This window comes from Papaver somniferum, chromosome 1 (assembly GCF_003573695.1).
Source record: "Papaver somniferum cultivar HN1 chromosome 1, ASM357369v1, whole genome shotgun sequence".
NCBI classification, from domain to species: Eukaryota; Viridiplantae; Streptophyta; class Magnoliopsida; order Ranunculales; family Papaveraceae; genus Papaver; species Papaver somniferum.
In genome coordinates this window covers 165,662,843-165,669,026 of record NC_039358.1, presented here as the reverse complement: position 1 = coordinate 165,669,026, position 6,184 = coordinate 165,662,843, and positions in this window count along the sequence as shown.

The following is a 6,184-nucleotide window of genomic DNA, read 5'->3' as shown; positions in this document are numbered from 1 at the left end:
CAAGTCTAGTTTAGGTCCGGAATTATTGTTTGCGAACTTTGTTTGCGAACTAGTTTACCTGTGAAAAGGTCCGGAGCTGTTGTTCGAGTACCCTGTTTGCGAACGGCTAGACAAGGCAAAGTACGGAGCTGTTTTTCGCGTACCCTGTTTGCGAACGGCTAGAAAAGGCCAAGTCCGGAGCTGTTGTTCGCGTACCCTGTTTGCGAACGGCTGGACAAAGCCAAAGTCCAGAATTGTTGTTCACGTACTCAGTTTGCGAACACAGTAGTCAGGTTCTAAAATCGGTAAGTGTGATTTTCATACTCATAGACTCAGGTTCGTTTGCGAACTATAGTCCCTGGAACTTTAATGATTTAAGGTATGCGAACTTGTTTTGCAAACCATGGCATTATGTTTATGAATTGGTTTTTGTATAAGTACTTTGTACAATTACAAACCAAACCGATTTTGTTTCAAATGGTTCATATATATATTTCTATGAGATGGTGAACATTTGAACAACTCTCTTGAAACACATTTAGATTCATTTGATTATCTATCATGATTGATTGATCATCATATTTGATCTAGAAGTGTTAGATTAATGTGGCTAAGTTATAAGTGTTAATATGGCTAACTTCGGTTAATTATTATTGATCCAACGGTTATACATGTTTAGGTACGGTTTACCCATATCTAAATATAATTAGTTTCTAAGCAGACTTAGATTGAATCTTAAATCAGGAGTTCATCTAATGGTGAGTATCAATTACTTTGTTACTAAGCTATCTTAGCTTTGATTGTAAGCAACCCTGATTTGAAAGACTATATAAGGGAGAACTCTAGCATCTGCGAAACTTAATCCCGACACTTCTGTGTGTCCTAGTTGCAAACTAGAGTCGATTCTCCTTTAACCTATGTTTTCCAAAACCATTATTAGGTTAAAGACTTGAAGACTTCATTTGGGATTCGTGAAGCCAGATCTATTATTAGGTTAAAAAGTAATCACAACAGTTCTTCGTCTCATACTCTTGTGATTAGGCAATAACTTCTTCTGTTAATTAGTTAGGTTAGTGTGAGGTGACTAATATTTCTAGGCTGCTCTTCTAGAGTATAAGACCGTATTATTATTTATGTTTCCTGTTCACCTTGATTTATCTAAAGACGGAAACAACAACCAGAATATACTTATCTGTGGGAGACATATTTTTTTTCGACTTTGGGTCGTAGCAACTCTTAGTTGTGGGTGAGATCAGCTAAGGGAATCAAGTGCGCAGAGTCCTGCTGGGATTCAAGAGGTGTAAGGAAAGCGACTGTACCTTATTCGGTGTGAGACTTGATTAGGGATCACCTTAGACCTGGCAATTAGAGTCAATCCTGCGGGTCAACCCTAACCCGACCCGCCTAAACCCGAACCTAATTAACTCGGCTTGGTTGTTGATAGGTCTGAGCTAGGGTTGATGTTAGAGCATAGCTCGGTCGACCTCGCATGCGTTTCTATATCAAGCATGTTTTTCAATGTTAGTGATCAAAACTATGAGTCTTGATTTGTAGTCTATTATAGCTAAGTCTAGGACTAGGATAGAAAAGTGTAGTTGAGCTCAAGGACTTCATGGCGATTCATCATACAACGACGAAAATCTACTCAAGGAACCGTGAAACTTTATCAACAAAAAGGTATGTGGAGACTTGAACTTATCTATCACTCAAAAGTCTATCTATTCTATCTCCTACCTCTTATGAGACAGAAAGTCGTATGCTATATAGACTGGATCATACACATTTGACATTTTGAGCTGAGTTTTCACTACTTATCTTTTCTCGAAATCGTGTGTTGGTAAAGCGTTTCGCTTTGATCAAGTTTATCTTCACCTAGTGACGAAAGTCATGAAAAGTTTCAATTACTTTGAGATTTGCTCTGACGTGAATGTGAATAACGGCTATATAACGTCCTCTGAGAATGTCTGAATGATTGGAATGAGAGTTTAGATTACATAACCATGTATTCCTTAATCCGAAGTTTTCGAACTTTGTTGATTAAGAGAAACCGGAGGAATTGGCTTTGCCAAGTCCGCGAACTGTCGGAAGTTGTTGCACCGAGAATTTCTGCTGGGATTCTAAATTCGTTCGTGAAGTTCAAGTCCGCGAACTCAGTCCGCGAAACTAGTCTGCGAACTGGCGGAAGTCTCTTTGCCGAGATTTTCTGCTGAGTTTGGAAAACTCTGCCGGTTGCCTTAAGTCCGCGAACTTGTTTGTGAGCTTAAATGGTTAAGATCTAAAGATGTGCTCTGAACATGAAACTTAAATTACTAAGGAACGCTTTATGCAAACTGCAACTATAAAGTTCATGAGACGATTTATCGAATCAAATCATCTTTGTTTCAATTGTGTCTTGTGTAGTTACATAAGATCTCATAGCAATTGAACAACTCTCTAACTAGTTCATTTGAGTCAATTGAACTAGTTATGGTGAAGAAGAACTAGGTTAATATGAATTGGTCATGTGGTTAACCTTTTGGGTTACTATATTGAACCAACATACACGTACACGTTTGGGCATGGTTTTCACAAAACCAGTAAACGTCTACCCAAATGTGTGTGACAAGTTAAGTTTTCGATCTAACGGTTGAGAAATATTAGCTTGAATCTAAATCAGGTTTTCATCTGACGGTGAATATGGATTGCTTTGTAACTAAGGAAAAACCCTGATTTGAAGACTATATAAAGGAGACATCTAGCATTATGAAAAACTAATCACCACACGTCTGTGTGATACTAGTGCGCTCGCTAGAGTCGATTCTCCTTTAACCTTTGGTTTTCTTCTCTAAAACCAGGTTCACGACTTAAAGAATTCATTGGGATTGTAAAGCCAAACCGATACTCCTTTCATCGTAGTTGTGTGATCTGATCTTGCATCTTCTATCGTACGAGTACAATCTTTGATTGGCTTGAGATCGTGAGAGTTCTCCGATAGGCAAGATAAATAAGTCACAAACATCTTCGTCTCACTGTTTGTGATTCCTCGACAAACCGCTTGTGTAGTCAAGAAGGATTGTTGAGAGGTGATTGATTAATCTAGGTTGTTCTTCGGGAATATAAGACCGGATTATCAATTGGTTCTTGTTCACCTTGATTTTATATCTTAAGACGGAACAAAACCTAGGGTTTTTCTCTGGGAGACAGATTTATCCTTTGATAGACTTTTCTCTGTGACACAGATTTGTTTATTATCAAGTCTGCGATTTTGGGTTGAAACAACTCTTAGTTGTGGGTGTGATCAGCTAAGGGAATCAAGTGCGCAGTATCCTGCTGGGATCAGAGGCGTAGGAGTACAATTGTACCTTGAATCAGTGGGAGACTGATTGGGGTTCAACTATAGTCCAGTCCGAAGTTAGCTTGTAGTAGGCTAGTGTCTGTAGAGGCTTAATAGTGTGTGTATTCAATCTGGACTAGGTCCCGGGGTTTTTCTGCATTTGCGGTTTCCTCGTTAACAAAACTTCTGGTATCTGTGTTATTTCTTTTCCGCATTATATTTTTTATATAATTGAAATAATACAGGTTGTGCGTTAAAGATCATCAATTAGAAATCCAACCTTTGGTTGTTGATTGATATTGATTGATCCTTGGACATTGGTCTTTGGTACCGTCCAAGTTATCTCTCTTTGATAAAGACTCGCAGATTTCCATTTTCTTGAGTAAAGATCAAATCAAGAGATTGAGATATAAACTCTTTGATATATCTTTTTATTGATTGAGTCTAACTGTCTGGTTGATTCTCATAAAAAGTATATTGGAGTTTGTCCATACAGATTGCTAAGCGAAATATTGGGTGGTGTTGTTAGACCCCCGCTTTTTCAGTTGATCTTTTAGGACCCGCAGGTCGAACGGGTTGACCCTCCCAACCCGCGGGTTTACCCGCCAACCCGACCTATCCCTTTGTTCTTTGTGTTTGAGGGTTTCAGTTGTAAAATTTTGAACTGAGTTCTATTGATCATAGAAAATTATTAGTATCATCAAAATTTTCATCTATTAAACTACCCAAATCTTAATAACTACTTTACATCTAAAAATCCTCCAAAAATAAAAAAACAATTACAGTCATTTTATTTGATTTTTTTGAATAACTCGTAACAGCATTGAGACTTGTTTTGCTCTCCCCTCTCTCCTAAACTCGGGCGATTATGAGTCAACTCAGTTCCAAAAATATTTAATTTCGATCTTGATTTTGATCTTTTCTCATTAGCTTTTGATCCCTGTTGTGATTAATATTTTTGCAACTATGTCTTCTCCTACTGTCCCATTGTTATTCCTTCTTAATGATTTATAAATTTAGTTTTCTTAATTTTTCTAGACTATTTAACATTTATAGTTAAAATTCCTCTACCAGTTAAAGTTTTCCTTTCATCTGGTTTTCTTTATCTTCTAATGGCTTTCTAATTTTTTTTTTTGCAGGACCTCACCCATTAAATCATGACAGGCATCCAATTTTGGATTTTAATATGGTGGTATCTCACTCTGACAACTATATTATTGCAGCCAATGACAATTTTAATTTCATCTCCGACAGCAGTTTTGCAAGCTATCAATCAAAAGGTGATTTCTATCAGTATGATCCAGTATTTTAGTTAGATTATGTTTATGATCACACAGGGTTTGATGATTTAAGTCTTTACGAGTTAAACAGTCCGATTCATTGCTACACGAAGAATATTTTGAATTTTCAAAATTCAAAGTTTCCCCTTATAACTAAGCGTAAAAGATGGCCATGCAATATAGTCTTGAATACGTATCAGTTGACCTTTATCTCATTGAATGCCAGCTTTATTCCTCCAGCTCAAAAGAAGATATCCATTTCTAGAATATCTCAAAATAGTTATACCAGTATAACTAATTTTAGTTATAATATTTTCGATCCCCATTTATATAATATAAAGAAAGTGAAACTTTTTCTTATCATCTGCTCCCAAGAAAAATCCCAACTTTGGAAAATCAGAAACATGTCATCTTCTTCAAAAAATCAAGTTTCTCTTATCACCTCGAAGATGCAAGCTACTAAGCTTAGAGATCTCAGCTCTAGGCAAGTCAGAAAATCTGTTGGTTCCAATAGAAGTATCTCAGCAGCTACTGAAGATTTAGGCAGTACGCTTATTGGAAAACTTTTCACCAAAGATACTTTTGAGACAGATGAAATCAGAAAAGAAGTAACTCAACTTTGGAAACAATATAAACTTCTCAATATGCGTACTCTGGCTAAGAACATCTTTCTTTTCAAGTTTACAGCAGATGAAGTAGTTGAAGCAATCCTCAAAAAAGGTCCTTGGAATTTTAAAAAATACCATATCAACCTCAAAAAATACGACCCAACCATTGTTGTGAATGATCAGACCTTTACTCATCAAGAATGGAATGTCCAGTTCAAGAACATTCTTATTGAGCATCATTCAGTTCAGGTAATTGATGAAGCTTTAATTGATTTAGGTCAAAAAATTAGAACTGTTCCAGATAACTGTCGACCTGGATATGGATCAATGATTACTGAAAGAGTCAATATTGATCTAAAGAAGCCTATGCATAGAGGTGGATGGTGGAACACTGCATCTGGGGGAGTTACCTGGATTAGATATCATTGGGAACGACAACCATATCTGCTCTGCAAGGAATGTTACACTATAGATCATGATGATAAAGAATGTGAAAACACTGCGTTGGATCTAAAAATCAGGAGATATACTAATGAAGAATATGTCACTTACTGTCACAACCTTGCAAGGGCATATGGTGTTGAAATTATTGAGGACCTTGACTTGTTGTAGGAAAGAGTTTGTGAAGCTAGCCAAAGACAAATTGAAGAACAAGAACAAGCTGAGAAGCAAGAGGAACAAAGGAAGGAAAAGAGAGGTAGAAGTGAGGATGTTAAAGAAAATATGGATTCCAGGGAGACTCATATTACTCATACAAACATTGTTGGTCTTAATACTGGATCTACTGATAGATTGGAACACTTTGATGGTATGGAGCATGACTTGGCTGAAGAAGGAGGACCACCTGCAAGAGAGTACTCTCATGAAATGGCTGAGGATTCTGCAACTGTGGTAACTAAATTTTTAACTATCTCTTTCCAAATTAAGTTTTCTTATCTTTATTGCTTTCTTTTTTCAAATATGAAGCTTTTGGCATGGAATGTTCAAGGCTTAGCTAAAATTTT